The following is a 19,694-nucleotide window of genomic DNA, read 5'->3' on the forward strand; positions in this document are numbered from 1 at the left end:
TGTATTTTTAGGAACTCTAGAGACAATATATTACCTCAGCCTCTAGCACATTTACAGCAACTGTATTTATATGTGATGGAATGGTCTCGACCTTCTTTTCTGTATTAAGAGCCATTTCATGTGTAATTTTCGCAAATCGTTCAGCTAATATATATAAGCATGTTTAACTGAATGATTACACTGCTTGAAAAGCGTACAGTACCAATAATCATTTTCGTGTGTTTCGCATACACCATTTCGAATGCATAAAATGTATTTTGGGGTGGGTTGGAATACACATGCACCTTTAAATGTTTACTATTGCTTATTTTTTGTAATGATGGACATTAGATCGTGGAGTGGGTATTGTGTTTTTATCTAGGAACCTGAATCAATATTGCTATTTTATGCCCCTGTACGGCTATAATCAATAATGTCCATATAATGGCATAAGAATCAGATCCATATTTAAGTAAATAGCCTTTGCAGTCCAAAGCACGGCAGAAGCTACTTCCTTGGATTCCTAGAAAGCACAACAAGTTCTTTCGACACACCAAACCTCCAGCAACCTGGGAAATCCCCATTTGCTTTTGTTTTGATTTGTCATTAAACTCCTGCGAACACTAAAGGAACAGTCAGTTCTTAGTGACATCTTTATTGACGTCTTATGTCCAAACCTTACGTCAAATTCTGCACCTTTCAGGTATAAATATACCAACTTCTCGTGGAGAAGTGTGGCTCAATGATTAGAGCGGCAGACCCTGATGCAGAGGTCTAACCTGGGACAAGGGTTCAATTCCCCGCCTCGGCGGGTCTTGGGCTCAAAATTCCACGGACCTGATAATTCTCACCTCGGTGCCTATTCCAATCATGGAGTCCCACTCTGCAACTCTGGGCAATAGCTTGCTTAATCTCCACAACGGCCCCCACAACGCTAAGGATGCCTGGCCTCCACCTTGGGGGTGTCCAGGAGTGGACGCCTCACAGGGAAAGCCAGGATGGGTTCCACAGCGGTATTCGTACAAGCGCTTTGAGACCCTTGCGGGTGAGTAGTGCGCTATACAAGTATCAATTTACAACGTTGCCTTAAGCAAACACACAGTGGTGGTTTTGGAGTCGAGCAGCTATCTACTTGCCCGAGAGCCCAGCTGATGCGAGAGCCCACGGACGCTGCCCCTCCTCTTTGACGCACTGAGAGAGACGCTGTATTTTCTCCTGCCGAGAAATCCAGCTCCGGTGTTCTCAGCCGCCTTCGCGGGCTGCTGGGATATCGAGTCCTGAAAGAGAGATACCAGACCTCCTGCATTCTATTACCCAGGTACGGAGCTGACTAAATCCTTAAAGAGAATTCTTGAGTCAGATTCTTGGCAAAACCAACTTAACTTAAACTGCTACTTACTTACTCCTTCCCACGTATTAGGCTTAGGTCAGGTACACCGGTGTAGGCGTATTTAGAAGCACCAGTTGAGTACGTTAGTCAATGTATATATGTATGTATATATTTTATCCATTTTAAAGTATCTTATGGCTAAGAAGCCATACCAATGCTTTTACAGTATTATTTCATAATACTCTTTTTACTGTACGCACTTTACTTTACATTAAGTATTGCAATTATGGCAATTCATTTCTCTTGCATGAGAAAGAAGACTGCTCAATAAATTACACCTTTTTATTGAAAACGCCCGTCTCTCCTTTCTCTGCACTCTGGTGAAACTAAGTACGCACATTTGACTGAGTGAAATAGCTGTCTATTGTTTTCACACAACTCTAGAGATACACTCTTATTCTAAGGGAGCAAAGTTGTCATGTTATATGGTTGTCGGAAGCTAATCCCTTCTTGTCTATCCAGGGAGGTTAAACTCCTCGTTTATTCGAGAAAGTTTCTAGTGACCTCTGAGCTAGCTGGCAAACCTTAAGTCTAATATAGTCAGTAGAGACCTAGTCGACCTCAGTCCTACGTCTACACTGCTGAATATATTATTCCAATGCGCAGAGCCTATTGGGAATAAAGGAACTACACTACAACAAGATCATAGGAGGGGTGTTTTCAGAGGAGAGATTCATGGAACAGGTCAAAAGAGACCAATCCTCAGTAAACATGCAGGAACTAGTGGGTACCCAAGAAACAACAGACAGAGTGGGTTATGTTTGTAGACAAGGAGGAGTGGTGTTACCTACCAAAGAACTACAGAATCAAGTTCTAGAATGGTATCATTCGCACCCAATAGCAGGGCATCCGGGGATCAAGAAGACGTCTAATTCTGTGCGTGAGCGTTTCTGGTGGCCTACCATGCTCAAAGATACAGAACGCTTTGTGAAGACCTGTCACGTATGTGCACAAAGTAAGGTTTCTCATCAGAACCCAGTAGGCTTACTTGTACCTTTAGCCACTCCACCTGGTCCTTGGCATACGGCGTCCCTCGATTTCATTGTGGAATTACCGCTTACCAAAAAGAAACATAACACATTACTTGTAGTAGTTGATTTGTTCACGAAAACCGCACACTTTGTTCCCTTACATGGTTTACCTACTGCAGTTGAACTGGCTTCCGTGTTTTTACACTAAGTGGTCCGCTTGCATGGTTTTCCTTCTGTTTTAATACTCAGATAGGGGTGCCCAATTTATTTCTCGATTTTGGAGAAGCTTGTGTTCTCTACTTCAGATTGATGTCAGACTGTCCTCCAGCCACCATCCTCAGTCGGACGGGCAAACAGAAAGGGTCAACTAGTGCTTTGAGCAGTACATTAGGAATCAAGCTCTACTTTCTCTCACAGATTGGGATGATTTGGTATGGGTGGCTGAAATATGGTACAACAATAGCCAACACTCTTCTACCAACACTACACCCTTCTTCTGCACTTATGGGTATCATCCTAAGATACTGCCATCAGTAGTTTCTTCTGATTGCCCAACCCCAGCGGTAGCTGACCTTGTTCAGAACATACAGGACATACGCAAGAAAACATTAGATAACTTAGAACAGGGCAAGGTCAGATACAAGGAAGGGGCAGATCTGCACAGGAGGTTAGAACCAATTTATACTCAAGGAGATGAGGTATGGCTATCCAGCAAATACATGTCACTTAGAGGTCCTCGCAAGTTCCATCCCAAATACATAGGCCCTTACAAGGTCCTTATAGTGATAAATCCAGTGGCCATGAAACTGGAGCTTCCTGCATCATTTAAGATACACCCAGTGTTTCACGTTTCTTTGTTAAAGCCAGTTGAACCAGGAACTAGACTACAGATGAAACCTGCTCCTGTGTCTATTCAAGACGATTCGGAATATGAAGTTGAGGCTAGGGGGAGCCTGCAGTATTTTATCCATTGGAAAGGCTATGGCGTCAAAGAGCGGTCCTGGGAGCCAGCAAATCAAGTGCATGCCCCCGATTGGTTCGCCTTTTCCATCAGAGACACCCAGAGAAACCCATACAGATGGGGGGCGTTGTGGGAGGAGTGTACTGTCATGCTTGCAGCTTTCACGATTGATAACGGCGTTCCATTGCGCATGCGCACAAACGTCAGGCTTCCTACTTAAGCCTAATCCTGGAAAGGAACGCTGCTTCGCGTTCTAGTGTTTAGCCGTCCTAGTGACTTCCTGTTTCCGGGTTCTTCCCCAGCTTTGCTGACTTTCTTTTCTTTACGCGTAGCGTCTGAAGCTAAGACGCGCGTTCTACCTATTACTTCGGATACAGCGTTTGCTGTGATCTTTGCTCCTCGTATTTGGAAATTTGGGACATCCCTGCGTCTGGTGTTAAGACGCGTCCCCGTGCTTTGTTTTATTCCTTTTGTGAACTTTCAGAGCCCTCCTCATCGCTCCGAACTTGCCAGCTGAGCCTGTACCCTGCGTGTTCCTTCCGCCGACCGGAGTTTCTCGCGTCGTCTGGCCGGACAAGCTTCTTCCTCCCAGCTGGGCTCCTACCCTGCATGTTCCACCGGCCGGAGTTCCTCCTGTCGTCTGGCCGAACACACTTCTCCTTTTCCCTGCGTTCTGCCCGTTCTCAGGGATACTCGGCTGTACGTATTCCAGCAGAACCTTTGTATGTCGTGTTCCGCCAATTGGCCGGAGTTTCTCCCGCCAATTGGCCGGACATTATCATTTCACCGCATTTAAAACCCCCCACGAGAAAGAAACCTGTCTGGAGGATTATTTTCGTTTGGTTTTGGCTTTGCGAGACAACCTCTAATGGGCTGGTGTCAAGGATAGACGCATACCTCTTCTGAGTCACGGCAGACTGTTTACCTGTTATGGATTGTTAGCCAGTCACAACATTGACGCCTAACCTCACAGAAGACAGGATTGGTGAGACAGTATTTACATACCTCGTTAAATTTGAAAACATGCGATAAACGAGCGTTTATTAAAGGTATTGCTTTCTCCTAGCATTAGAATTGTGTGGTTCCGGTTCCTGCCTCATACCCAGCAAGAGAGACAGTCTAATTACGGAAACAAGGTATATATATATTGCAGTAGGTTTACATAGTTATGTTAGTGTATACTATGGTATAAGGTCATTAACTCATTCCTTCCTCTTCAGTACACTAACGCAGCTGCCTGTTCAAGAACAGGTCTTAAAGCCAAGATTTCATCCCCTCTTTCCTTGTTTTGTTTCCCTTCTTTCCCCTGTGTGCCATTTGCCTTCTAGTGTCTGATAGAGGCGGAAGGCCACAGAGGAAGGTTGAGGACTTGTCTTCGGATTCCTGGCGCTCCTGCGGAACAGACTTGGTGAACCATTACACCTTGTTCAGAAACAAGGGGGCTATTAAGTCTATTAAAACCCAAGTGGGGTGTCTTGCAGCTGCATCAATAAACGATTATTATTCACCTGCCTGTTGACTTCTTCTTTCAGGGCTACCTGTTACATTGGATGTTTTGCGGCCCAGCTCAGCTGCTGAAGGAGCTCACCGCAAGAAAGCGGGCCCGCCTAGTGGTGCCAAGATGGGGCCATCTGAATCACGGGAGGCAGCTTTCCGAGGCTGACAACAACGAAGCAGAACAGTCAGTTTAGGGAAAACATTGCATCAACCCACTTGGGTTTTAATGGACTTTTACCACCGATTTTTTAGACAGACTCACGAAACCGGCACTACAAGCACCATAAGGCCATTGTAAAGGCCACGCCCACTGGGGCATGAACTTGGAACTTATAAGTGTGCCTGAGAAGCTGCCTAAAGTTAAAAGAATGCCATTGACCAAGGGAACGGATTACCGATACGCCTTTGGCTGCTAGAAGAACGGATGTCTTTGTCTTGCTGCTACCTGCGTGCGAGTTTGTCACCATCAATAAACGGATTATTCACCTGCCTGTTGGCTTCTTCTTTCAGGGCTACCGGTTATGTTGGATATATATATATATATATATATATATATACATACATATATATATATATATATATATATATATATATATATATATATATATATATATATATATATATATATATATCGAAGCAAACTCCCTCGAAGAAAGAGCAGAGGCCACACAGGGGAAGTTTCGGAGCCAGCTTTTATTCACAGTTCACACAGAATGGCGGATGCATTTCAGCGTCATAGCCTTCTTCAGCGCCCGGAGTGTGATCAGGATGCAGGTACAAAATCACGGGTTTAAAATACCCTGCCCCGTCCTGATAGGTGTTCGGATGCTCCTCCCCCAGGTGAGTCACTTGCGCTGATACCTTATGTGGGCCGCCCAGTGGCAGGCGCCTACATGTCCCAAAATGCTTTGTTCTGTATGGGAAGGTATTGCGAGGGTGGAACAGCAACGTAATTAAGCACAAAACTCCAAAGTCCGTGTTAGTGCGAATTCTGCTTTCTCCTCTGGTCCCCACACTGCAGCACCCTCCAGACATCAGGGATTGATTCAGCGTGAGCAAGTGTGTGAATACACATTGCCACAGTGCAGTCAGTGACCGCATACACCGCCACCTGTCTTCCTGTGCCTTGGCAAATCCAGCAACCTGGAGAAACACGAAAAACCGCTGAAGCAGTGTACAGCAAACAAGGACCAACTTAGAGCTGCGAGTGCCTCTTAAGCGCAGCACTGGAACTGCGCGGACAAATGTCGAAGCAAACTCCCTCGAAGAAAGAGCAGAGGCCACACAGGGGAAGTTTCGGAGCCAGCTTTTATTCACAGTTCACACAGAATGGCGGATGCATTTCAGCGTCATAGCCTTCTTCAGAGCCCGGAGTGTGATCAGGATGCAGGTACAAAATCACGGGTTTAAAATACCCTGCCCCGTCCTGATAGGTGTTCTGATGCTCCTCCCCCAGGTGAGTCACTTGTGCTGATACCTTATGTGGGCCGCCCAGTGGCAGGCGCCTACATGTCCCAAAATGCTTTGTTCTTGATGGGAAGGTATTGCGAGGGTGGAACAGCAACGTAATTAAGCACAAAACTCCAAAGTCCGTGTTAGTGCGAATTCTGCTTTCTCCTCTGGTCCCCACGCTGCAGCCCCCTCCAGACATCAGGGATCGATTCAGCGTGAGCAAGTGTGTGAATACACATTGCCACAGTGCAGTCAGTGACCGCATACACCGCCACCTGTCTTCCTGTGCCTGAGGGTGGGCCTTGGCAAATCGAGCAACCTGGAGAAACATGAAAAACCGCTGAAGCAGTGTCCAGCAAACCAGGACCAACTTAGAGCTGCGAGGGCCTCTTACGCGCAGCACTGGAACTGCGCGACAAATGTCGAAGCAAACTCCCTCGAAGAAAGAGCAGAGGCCACACAGGGGAAGTTTCGGAGCCAGCTTTTATTCACAGTTCACACAGAATGGCGGATGCATTTCAGCGTCATAGCCTTCTTCAGCGCCCGGAGTGTGATCAGGATGCAGGTACAAAATCACGGGTTTAAAATACCCTGCCCCGTCCTGATAGGTGTTCGGATGCTCCTCCCCCAGGTGAGTCACTTGCGCTGATACCTTATGTGGGCCGCCCAGTGGCAGGCGCCTACATGTCCCAAAATGCTTTGTTCTGTATGGGAAGGTATTGCGAGGGTGGAACAGCAACGTAATTAAGCACAAAACTCCAAAGTCCGTGTTAGTGCGAATTCTGCTTTCTCCTCTGGTCCGTACGCTGCAGCACCCTCCAGACATCAGGGATTGATTCAGCGTGAGCAAGTGTGTGAATACACATTGCCACAGTGCAGTCAGTGACCGCATACACGGCCACCTGTCTTCCTGTGCCTTGGCAAATCCAGCAACCTGGAGAAACACGAAAAACCGCTGAAGCAGTGTACAGCAAACAAGGACCAACTTAGAGCTGCGAGGGCCTCTTACGCGCAGCACTGGAACTGCGCGACAAATGTCGAAGCAAACTCCCTCGAAGAAAGAGCAGAGGCCACACAGGGGAAGTTTCGGAGCCAGCTTTTATTCACAGTTCACACAGAATGGCGGATGCATTTCAGCGTCATAGCCTTCTTCAGCGCCCGGAGTGTGATCAGGATGCAGGTACAAAATCACGGGTTTAAAATACCCTGCCCCGTCCTGATAGGTGTTCGGATGCTCCTCCCCCAGGTGAGTCACTTGCGCTGATACCTTATGTGGGCCGCCCAGTGGCAGGCGCCTACATGTCCCAAAATGCTTTGTTCTTGAAGGGAAGGTATTGCGAGGGTGGAACAGCAACGTAATTAAGCACAAAACTCCAAAGTCCGTGTTAGTGCGAATTCTGCTTTCTCCTCTGGTCCCCACGCTGCAGCACCCTCCAGACATCAGGGATCGATTCAGCGTGAGCAAGTGTGTGAATACACATTGCCACAGTGCAGTCAGTGACCGCATACACCGCCACCTGTCTTCCTGTGCCTGAAGGTGGGCCATGGCAAATCCAGCAACCTGGAGAAACACGAAAAACCGCCGAAGCAGTGTCCAGCAAACCAGGACCAACTTAGAGCTGCGAGGGCCTCTTAAGCGCAGCACTGGAACTGCGCGGACAAATGTCGAAGCAAACTCCCTCGAAGAAAGAGCAGAGGCCACACAGGGGAAGTTTCGGAGCCAGCTTTTATTCACAGTTCACACAGAATGGCGGATGCATTTCAGCGTCATAGCCTTCTTCAGGGCCCGGAGTGTGATCAGGATGCAGGTACAAAATCACAGGTTTAAAATACCCTGCCCCGTCCTGATAGGTGTTCGGATGCTCCTCCCCCAGGTGAGTCACTTGCGCTGATACCTTATGTGGGCCGCCTAGTGGCAGGCGCCTACTTGTCCCAAAATGCTTTGTTCTTGATGGGAAGGTATTGCGAGGGTGGAACAGCAACGTAATTAAGGACAAAACTCCAAAGTCCGTGTTAGTGCGAATTCTGCTTTCTCCTCTGGTCCCCACGCTGCAGCACCCTCCAGACATCAGGGATCGATTCAGCGTGAGCAAGTGTGTGAATACACATTGCCACAGTGCAGTCAGTGACCGCATACACCGCCACCTGTCTTCCTGTGCCTGAAGGTGGGCCTTGGCAAATCCAGCAACCTGGAGAAACACGAAAAACCGCCGAAGCAGTGTCCAGCAAACCAGGACCAACTTAGAGCTGCGAGGGCCTCTTAAGCGCAGCACTGGAACTGCGCGGACAAATGTGGAAGCAAACTCCCTCGAAGAAAGAGCAGAGGCCACACAGGGGAAGTTTCGGAGCCAGCTTTTATTCACAGTTCACACAGAATGGCGGATGCATTTCAGCGTCATAGCTTTCTTCAGCGCCCGGAGTGTGATCAGGATGCAGGTACAAAATCACAGGTTTAAAATACCCTGCCCCGTCCTGATAGGTGTTCGGATGCTCCTCCCCCAGGTGAGTCACTTGCGCTGATACCTTATGTGGGCCGCCCAGTGGCAGGCGCCTACATGTCCCAAAATGCTTTGTTCTTGATGGGAAGGTATTGCGAGGGTGGAACAGCAACGTAATTAAGCACAAAACTCCAAAGTCCGTGTTAGTGCGAATTCTGATTTCTCCTCTGGTCCCCACGCTGCAGCACCCTCCAGACATCAGGGATCGATTTAGCATAAGCAAGTGTGTGAATACACATTGCCGCAGTGCAGTCAGTGACTGCATACACCGCCACCTGTCTTCCTGTGCCTGAAGGTGGGCCTTGGCAAATCCAGCAACCTGGAGAAACACGAAAAACCGCCGAAGCAGTGTCCAGCAAACCAGGACCAACTTAGAGCTGCGAGGGCCTCTTAAGCGCAGCACTGGAACTGTGCAGACAAATGTCGAAGCAAACTCCCTCGAAGAAAGAGCAGAGGCCACACAGGGGAAGTTTCGGAGCCAGCTTATATATATATATATATATATATATATATCAGAGGTGCTGCTCAAGCATATCCTGCCCGCTGCAGAACGAAAGTTGCGTCGTCGTGGGAGGACTCCTTGGGCCAAGTCCTATATATTAAATAAAGAATTACGACGCTTGTGGGATTATAAAAGTTTCTTTAATCCGCCGCTGCCAAACGCGTTTCGACTGCCAAGCAGATTAAAGAAACTTTTATAATCCCACAAGCGTCGTAATTCTTTATTTAATATATATATATATATATATATATATATATATATATATATATATATATATATATATGTATGTCTTACTGGTCTCTGCTCCGGCGGAATCTTCGTTGTCTCCAGGTTACTGGATTTACCCTGGGCCCACCCTCGAGCCGTGGACAATGTGGTGCAGTGTAGCAGCCATTCGACTGCTCTCTGGATGGGGCGGATTTCCCGCTTGGCCCCCGCTACAAGAACCCCATTGGCCTGAGAGGCGCTGCGATTTAGGGGACCAGAGGAGCTCGCTGAATCTTGGGACACTCGTACTTTGGGGTACACTTCACAACATCATAGCCCGTACTTGCTCCTATCCCCGCAATGCCTACCCACTTTTATATTGCATTCTGGGACCTGTAGGCGACAACAATTTAGCGCCAAACGGGAGGCATATGCGTATGGACTGTACCTGGAAGGGGTGGAGCAAGCAGAGAACAGCAAAGGGGAGGCGGGTATTTATACCGACATATAAACTCCTTCTCTGTTGCAGAATACCCCAGGCGCTGAAGAAGGCTGTCATTATGCCTAAATGCATTTGTCTGTACGGAGGTGTTCCTTAATAAAAGCTGGCTCCAAACGGTTCCCCTGCTGTGGTCTCATCTTTCTCTTTGGAGGGAGGTCTTGTTGGATATATATATATGAAAGTCGCCGCTTTTCTTCATCTCCATCTCGCAAAGATGAAAGCAGACACGGACCCAAAATTTTGTGCTTAGAATGCTAGTTTATTTGCCGCCATTACGCGTTTCAGTTCCCTAAGGACCTTGATCACATGACAACGCCAGTAATGAAAAATAGACCAATTACACTATAGCACCTATGTATGTGATAATAAACAGGGAAAAAATACCAACGCATTTTCAAAGGTAGCTAGAACACATATAAACATATGTCCTAGTTGGCAAACTTGAATAAATATGTAATCATTTCAAACAACAATTTGTTTATGTATGTTTCAAGCTGCTATCCCACAATAAATATCTAATTATAATATATGTGGCCCAAACGTACATTAATTGCTAAAAAAATAAATAGCAATAAATATATAAAAATACAGATTATTAATAATCCATCATATAAGAGTTTTAAGTATTAAAAAAACTCAAATAAATTAATATACAGGTACATAAATAGATGTCATGACTCTTAATAGCAGCTGGTTAATGGTGGCATGAAATGCATTTTATAAAATAACTGGATAAATCCTTGATCGTTTGCTAACACGGTAAAATGCTTTCCTTATGCTACCTTAACATATATTAACATCATCCCCGTTTAAAAAGTGTTGTCACAAAAGAAAAGGTGAAATATACATCATCTAAAAGATTTAAGTTCTTCAGTTAAGAACAAGAAATAAAATAAAAAAGAGAAAGTGATTCCATATTAATCCATATGGATATAAAGTGCATAAATGTAAAGTGAAGTAAAAACCAATATAATAATTGGTTGGCGATTCAGGCGGCCTACTCCAATAAAACACAGTATAAACAAAATACAGTGCAAAAATACAGCAAATTAAATTTTTCCGGAAACAGTTACTAAATTTATAAACAAGTGTATAGATCTTCGGTATTATTAAGCCCTCCAGGGGTATTGCTATCCATATTTAAGATATATCTGGTCTCTAGTTTTCGAAGGAGATATTCTCTGTCACCACCTTTCTTGGTTTTAGGTATAGTGTCTATTGCATAATACCTAAAATGTTCCAAATTGTTATTGTGTGCCTCACGGAAGTGTCTAGCAACAGGATAAGTGGGGTCACAGTTTAATATGAATCACATGTGTTGCAAAATTCGCTAGCTGACCGGTAATTTTGTGCTGCCCACATATTTGAGCGGGCATGAGCACTCAAGAACATATATCGCAAACTCAGTTTTGCAATGTAAAGGCTTGTTGATTTTTATTTCCTTCATGTTAAAGGCTGTGCAATAACTTTTTTTGTTTACACCGTACTTGCATGCCTTACACGATTTATATTTACTGAAACCATTGGGAGACATCAGCCAATTTGCCTGACTTGGTGTTTACTAGACACCAACTTGCTGTACAAAGAGGGGGCTCTTCTATAGGCAAAGCCTGGTTTAATAGGCAAATTGTGGCCTATAGTGGGATCACTTTTAACTAGAGACCAATTTTTATGTACAATTTTTCTGATGGTATGTGCTTGTGAATTGTAAGTGGTTATGAACCTAAGATCACTTTTGGCAGAATCCGTTTTTTTACTTATTTTGTTTTTATTTCCATTGTTTTTAGTGAGGAGTTCATGTCTGCTAAATCTTTGAGTTTTATTGATGGCCTTGTCAATTAGATCAGCAGGATATCCCCTAGATATAAACCTTTGTTTACTCTGTTTTTGAGCTTCTACTAGGTCAATGGGGTTGCTGCAAATCCTTTTTAAACGCATCTCCCCATAGGGAATACTCTGTATCAAATGCCATGGATGAAAGCTAGAAAATGTAATACAGAGTTCCCCACCGTTTCTTTCCTATGTAATCTAGTTTTCAGGGTATTATCCTTTGCAATGATTGCCACATCCAAAAAACTGATTTCACAGTTGCTGATAGTAGAAGTGAAGTTAAGGTTAACCTCGTTGTCATTTAAACATCTCACAAATTCCATTGCCTGTTCACATGAACCGTCCCATACAAAAAACAAATCGTCAATGTATCTGAGGTACAGTTTAAATGATTAGAATAGAAGTTGCAGTGAGTGCCTTTGAGGACCAGCTCCTCCCACCACCCCATGAATAAACAGGCGAAGCTGGGGGAGAAGCTGGCCCCCATAGCAACTCCTCGCATTTTGTAGTGGGCTTGTCCCACAGGTCCAGGTGTAAATAGGTAGACACAGCAGACCAGACCAGGTGCATATAGATGGTGTTTATTAGTAGTTAAGATGGAACAGGATAACAGCCCCACCAGGAGCAGACCTACTCGCCGCTCAGCCCATCCTCAACTGTGTCTCTCATGCGTCCAACATTCCACATACCAAGATTCCAGAGAGAACTCACACAGGGCTGATCAGCTAGATGCAGGTACATAGAAATAACATGAGGATACTACATTATCCTCTCCCTATAATAATGGAAAACAAAAAGAGCACATAACTAAGGGGAAAACTATGCACATAAAATATACAAACTTTTAAGAAAACTGTAACCCAGAGATGAATAATAAAATGCACCACATGAGGGAAAACAGAGATCCAAATTATTAAAGAAGGGAGAAAGCAAAAAGATAAACACGTACACATCCTCCTCCTTTAATAACAAACAATTTAAAATAAACAAGGCGTATATTTTTGAGCTCACAAATAATAACCAAAAACTAAAACAAAAACTGCAATGGGCGAACCAAAACCCAAGAAAGTGCTTCTCACATGAGAAGACTGTGACGTAGCCAAAAACGCCACCCCTCTTTTAAGGGACACTATGGGACTCAAACCCTAGTATAACACTGTTCAGGTGGGACTGACACCCCCTAAAAACCAAGGTGGGACTAAAACCCCCTCACCAAAATGATCATTTAATTTTTTTTAAAAACTAGCGTGAGCCAAGGGTAAATGGGACTAACAACCCACTCCCAAGGTATGGGACTCACAACCCACACCTTAAAATAGCAACAACTTATGCATAATGCCAACTGGCATGCAGGGATGATGGGACTTAAAACCCTCTCCCAACACTAAGAAAAATAAAACATGTTTCTAAAAGAAAACGGGACTAAGAAAAACCCACCCCTATGCTGACCACACCTTTAAAATAAACATTATAAGTAAAATAAGCACACTGTAAACTAAACACCGAGCATATAATACTCAAATACCTCTTACATGAGGAGATGGGACTGAAACCCACTCTACAACAGAAATAGTGGGCAATGGACCTAATAACTCATACCCAATGCCAGAAAAACAACAAGAGAATACCATTATCAAAGAAGGCATGCTGTCAAACCAGATATAAACTGTAAAGAACTCTTTTGCATAAGAAAACATTTCATCAGTAAATGTAAAATGAGGCATAAAGACCAATAACAGACATTAGATGGCAGTGTAAGGTTGGTCTTAGCAATGTAAACTAAAAACGTCTTTACTCTATGAAAGAAAAATATCTAGTGTTAAAATATTATAAGTTTACAAAACCAATTAGAATTTAAGAACAACATTGGTATGCCTGTCACAGGGAGGACATTTCAGGCGCTCTTGTAAAAATATTCATTCCGAAATTGATACACTGCAACATGAGGTGAAGCTTGGCACTTTGCAGCACGAAGGAAAACTTGAATGGCACCTTGGAGCATGAAGAAAAGCTTTAACTTACTGGCAACACAGAACAGTGTCCAAAACTCCGTTAAACTGTACCACAGACGATGTCATGAAGGAAGACTAAAGATGAAGAAAAGACAGGAGCCGCCGCTTGATCCCGCGTCTTGAAGCTTGTCTCGTCACAAACCTTGAAAACTTTATTGACAAACACTGCTTGCATTTGAATGCCTGTTCACGCAACATCCAAAATGGAGGCACGCTCCAGAGACGTCTGTCGTGTGGCTAGAGGCACGTTCCTGCTCTAAAGACGCCATAAACAGCAGTGCGACTTTGACAAAGCAAGAGACGTCATAGAAGCTCTGAAGAGACTCTGAGCAGCACCACGGACAAGGTGAGATGCACGAGCCAAATGCATATTCGAATTTCAAAAAAAAAACTGTTATCTCCAAATGGCTTAAGGAAAGATATAAAGTAATGAATTTCGGACTAATAATAAGATAAAAATTATTCCACAAAATCGTTTCAAACAGTATGTGACGTTAGATCATCAAAAGCGGCAAGAATGTTAAAACGCTCCTTGAAAACAACATTTCATTACTTGCAGCCCGAGAATTATTAAATTCTTAATTGTAATGAAAATCATGAAATATCTTTTCCACAAAGCCATGCTTGGATGCTCGTTTTTCCACTCCGGTTTGCCTCACATTTCTTCCTCGCATGTTTACTCGAGAAATATTTCCAATGACAGTTTCCTTTTCATTCAGTTAACACATTCCTTAAGCGCTTAGCTGCTTGAGCGCTACTGTTGAAATTGACTGAAATGATTTTGACTAGTTTCAGACAAGTAAATCACACGCCTTTAGTTAAACTCATATGCTTTAAGTTTCTTTTTTTTACTCCGCACGCTTCCAACTGTTCCTTGATCATGTTATTTAAGTGTACAGTCTTAAAATCGAAAACTGGATGCCTTCTTGCACCAAAATTACACACACAGCCACTGTAATTTACCTTGTCTTCTTGTGGACTGGAGACGCTTCTTTTTTTTTGTTGGCATTGGCATTTCTTTCAAGGCTTCCTTTAGATGACAGTACACGTCTGTTGTTGAGCTGTCCGTTGTGCTGGACACTGGTGGGGCAAACAGGCGTGACCTCTCACATACTTGACATGTCAAACTTCTTAAGTACGCTTTTTCTTCCTTTTGCTTGACTCTTGAGAGTAGTTCTTCATCATTGGTAGGTTCTTTAAGTCCGACGTCGCCAAAATGTAGTGGGCTTGTCCCACAGGTCCAGGTGTAAATAGGTAGACACAGCAGACCAGACCAGGTGCATATAGATGGTGTTTATTAGTAGTTAAGATGGAACAGGATAACAGCCCCACCAGGAGCAGACCTACTCGCCGCTCAGCCCATCCTCAACTGTGTCTCTCATGCGTCCAACATTCCACATACCAAGATTCCAGAGAGAACTCTCACACAGGGCTGATCAGCTAGATGCAGGTACATAGAAATAACATGAGGATACTACACATTTGTTGATAAAAAGCTTGATTGAACAAAAAAACATTGTTCTTCAAACAAAAACTAATCATGTTGAGTAGCATAGCATCATGTTCTGGACACAAGTTCCCGTTTCTGTTAAAGAAAAATTCTACTGCCCTCAGACCATCCTTATAATGTATGCAGGTGTATAAGGAGGACAGGTCTAAAGTTAAGAGATAGTATTGACTATTCCATTAAAAATGCTCAATGTTAGATAAAAAATCACCAGTATCTCTTACATATGAAGATAAGTCTTGTACCCAATTTTGAAGAAAAAAAGTCTACATACTTGGAGGCATTTTCCAGAAGGCTTCCTCTTGTGGATATAATCGGCCTTCCGGGCGGCTTGGATGTGTTTTTATGAATCTTAGTGATAAAGTAAATATTTGGGACAATGGGATGGTCATTCCGAATGTATTGAAAGTCGTTCATTGTCAATAGTCCCAAACTTTTCCAAGCCACCAGCTTAGTGTAGAATTTATTGGCAATTTCTTTGGGAGTAATGGCACTGCATAATCGATAACATGAACGATCATTCAATTGCGATAGTGCTTCGTGTATGTAGTCTTTTTTTGCCCACAGTACTACATTCCCACCTTTGTCGGAGTTTCGTATAACAACATTTTTGTTGTTTTTTAGTTTATTAATCAGTTGATAATATTGCCTGTTATTGTTCGACATTTATTTTTTGCTGTTGGTAATTCTATGATTTAATATCTTTATTTCACTGATTACATTTTCACTAAAAATGTCAATTCCGTCTCTGATGAGGATGGGTGTAAATTTTGATTTTCTTTTAAAGGGAGAATTTTTCTTCCTGACTATTTCATGGGGCAGGGGACTCATGATGGATGCAGGCAATGTTGCCTCCGCTTCAATCAATGTATTTTCCTCGTGTAGTTCTGTTAATGTTTGCAGCAAAGAGGCTTCCACAGTTGTTGCCTCATCGGTGGCACTTGATGTTACTGATTTTATTTGGTGATACTTCTGCAATTTCAATTACCTCACAAATTTATAAATATTAGTTCTTGTATTAGGATAGTCAAAGTTCGATTCTTTACAGAAAGATAAGCCCAATGTCAAAATTTGTATTTCCGCCTGATTCAATTCAATCTCTGAAAGATTTATGACCTTTTTTTGTTCTCCTCCAAGGTTGCTATCTCCGATTCCACCAGCCTCTCCCTCGTTTCTTGTAACCCCCCCCCGAGCGGATTGCTCGTTTTCTTGCTTTTCTCCTCTGCCGTCTCCATTGATTTCTCCTCTGCCTGCTGGTTTGCTTTGTGGTCTGGGGCAGAGCGTGGCTCTCCGTTCCTCGACTAAAAAATTATTTTCTTCGGCCGGAGAAGGATATATCCTCGTTGCATTCTGCTCCGATCTAATGTACTGACCTTCAGTTTCACTTTCGACTGCCGAGCTGAGGTCAGAAAAGGTGGAGTCACCGACCGGTAATCTCGATGTGTTTGTTTATGTGCAGTTATCGTTGCATATTTTGAGGATTTTAAAGCTTCATATTTTTTTGAAAAGGTGAAGATGCGACCGCTTTCATAGTCCACTCGATCCCGGTGGAACTTGAAAGCTTTTCGCTCCTTTATTTTGTCTTCCTCTTTCCGTAGAAGTGCAGTCATCTCTTGTCTAAGCTTGGATACTTCTTCTGCTGAGCCGAGAAGAGTGATTTTGGCTGATAGTTTTTCTATGCCGGTTTGGAGCTCAATCCGGTCTATTTCAGCATATTTGACTAGTATCTCTACTAGCCGCCTGGTCGAGTCCAAGTTGCATTGGGCCCACTCTTTCATCATTTCTGGGTTCGCTTGTTCGTAGCTTGGAGCCGTAAGAATCCGCAGTCCTCTGGGTATTCTTTCCACATCAAGGTAGCGTCGTAGCGATTTGTGCTCCCACCACTTTCCTTGTTCACCGCGCATTCGTTTTTCAAGCGCTTTCATTTTACTTTTAAGGACTTCATTGTGCTTAATTGGATTAGCCCCTACTTGTTGAAATTTGCTGTTTGTAGGAGGCTCACTGTTAAAGAGTTCCTAGGCTGCCGCCTCGCGGTCTTTAAGCGTGTCAGCGGACATGATAATTGTAAACCTAGTTCAGCGTTACCTGGGCTCAAAGGTGTAATCTCCTGATGCCGAACGCCGTATGCACACCAATCACCCCTTAATGGCCGTTGGTCCTACCTTTTTTTCAGTTGGCTTCGTTCTCAAGCCTCCTCTGACACTATGGGAAACACTTTCCGATCCGGGCACCTTTGTTTTGGCCAAGGGACACACACACACACACACACACACACACACACACACTCAAAGCTTCAATTTTTCTAATCCTTACTAGAGGCCCCTCAAATCAAATACTAAATCTTCAAAACTCTTCCCCAGAGCTGCAGTTCCTCAAGGCGTTACAAGAGGCTCACTCTTAAACCTGATGGAAAAGCATTGAAACCTTTTCATGAAGCTGCAATTCCCCTAATCGTTACTAAGTGTGCCTCAGAAATTAAAATGCAAAAGTATTGAAGTTCCTGCTTGAAGCCAGAGTTCCACTAGTCGTTACTCGATGTCCCTCAAGGTGAATGCATTGATATTCTTTCTTGGCAGTGTAATTCCACGAGTCATTACTAGGTCCCCCTCACAAGTCAAATGCACTGAAATTTTTACGTAAAGACGCAGTTCCGCTAGTCGCTACTAAGTGTCCCTCACAAGTCAACTGCAAAAGCATTGAAATATTGTCATGGAGCAGCAGTTCCACTTAAACACCCCAATATGAGAGATTCAATTACACAAGTAAGTACTAAAGGGCTCTCTCAAGTCAGCCACAAGTGGTTGAAAAGTCTATTCATAAACCTGTGGGGGTGGGGCTTCAACCTAAAAATCTGCATTTACACTCTAGCTACTTGTGCTAATTTTTGGTAGCATAAATAAATATACAAAAGCTGGTCTACAGATAAGACTGAACATTGCAATTTACAGCAAATGCCTTGAGAGTCATGAATATAGTTGGTGTAACAGTACAGTGCATTTTTAAGAGGCCTCTGTGAGAGGCTGAATACTAGAGATGCCTAATCCTAATTCTGCTTCATGCCTTTCTTCCACCACCCAACACTTCATTTCTTCCTATTTCACTCTTGTGGGTTCATTTTCATGCCTGTTTTCGATGGTTTACAATTTTTGTCTTCCTCGATCTATTTTGCTTTTGTGTGTGTCTCTCTCTCTTTTTTGTGCTAGGTCAACATCAGATGATATCAAATAAGATATGGTAGGTAGGATCCAAGAATGAGAGCCAGTGCCACACATTAGGCACTGGATAAATGTAATCTCTGTTCCCAGCTAGGATTTTGAGGTGCACTCCTAATGATTTGCTGGTGCCTCCAGATATAAGAAAGTAAGAACACAATGGAGATATTTCAAGGTAATAGCAACTCCACCACCACTAATTACTGAACTGCTTGAGATGTGTTAGCAATTAAAACACATATGATTACAGGACAAGACCAAATATATGAGCTGATAATGCTGTGTCTTAATCTTTGGCCCACATAGTGTGAATAATTATTCTACAGACATTTGTACTTCTTGCAAATATAATAAATAACACATTATATTAACCCTTTCAGTGCAGGAGTCAGCCAGTGGCCGACACCCACACTAATTCTTCAGTGCATTTGTCTGACATTGGCTGACACTGGGGAGGTATATAAAGGCCCCTCTGGTGCTCTGCACAGTAGGGAGTCCTTTATTTTGCTTAAAACTCTGGCTGCTCGGGAAGAGCTTCCCAAGCAGCCTGAGTGCTTTTTGTCTTTGCTGCAATGGCTATCAGCACACAGGGCGCACTGACGTCATTACCTTAAAGTGCAAGTAAAACGAGGCGATGGCCTCATTTTACTATCCATGCAACAGTGGTCGGGGCATAACTCAGTCCCCCGAGCACTAATTTTGTTATATCGACCTTTCTTCCACCATCCAACACTTCATTTCTTCCTATTTCACTCTTGTAGGTTCATTTTCATGCCTGTTTTCTATGGTTGACAATTTTTATCGTCCTCTCTCTATTTTCCTTTTGTGTGTGTCTCTCTTTTTTTTGTGCTGGGTCAACATCAGATGATATAAAATAAGATCTGGTAGGTAGGCTCGAAGAATGAGAGCCAGTGTCCCACATTAGGCACTGGATAAATGTAATCTCTGTTTCCCAGCTAGGATTTTGAGGTGCACTCCTAATGATTTGCTAGTGTCTCCAGATATAGGAAAGTAAGAACCCAAGGAAGATATTTCAAGGTACAAGCAACTCTACCCTAGAATGTTTTGCCAGCGTCAGCTTCACTGATTTGTTATATCAGCCCAGTGGATCTTTGCTTAGGGATCACCACAGGAGAGCATTCCCCAAGCAGGGATCCACCCGCTAGGTCTGCGG

General features: G+C 43.7%; 1 protein-coding gene across 3 annotated transcripts in view; it reads right to left on the bottom strand.

The window, feature by feature from the left end:
* Window positions 1-19,694, bottom strand: part of SLC7A9 (solute carrier family 7 member 9) — a 1,176,401-nt gene that overhangs the window by 1,107,880 nt on the left and 48,827 nt on the right. The window contains exon 1 of one of the 3 annotated variants that reach the window (XM_086945131.1): window positions 13,812-13,935. The exons of the other annotated variants lie outside the window; for them this stretch is intronic. The gene's annotated coding sequence lies outside the window, so the exon portion shown is untranslated. Of the gene's footprint in view, window positions 1-13,811; window positions 13,936-19,694 lie in introns of those variants that run through there. 3 annotated transcript variants of the gene reach the window in all.

The sequence above is a fragment of the Lissotriton vulgaris genome, chromosome 12 (assembly GCF_964263255.1).
Source record: "Lissotriton vulgaris chromosome 12, aLisVul1.2, whole genome shotgun sequence".
In the NCBI taxonomy this organism is placed as follows: Eukaryota; Metazoa; Chordata; class Amphibia; order Caudata; family Salamandridae; genus Lissotriton; species Lissotriton vulgaris.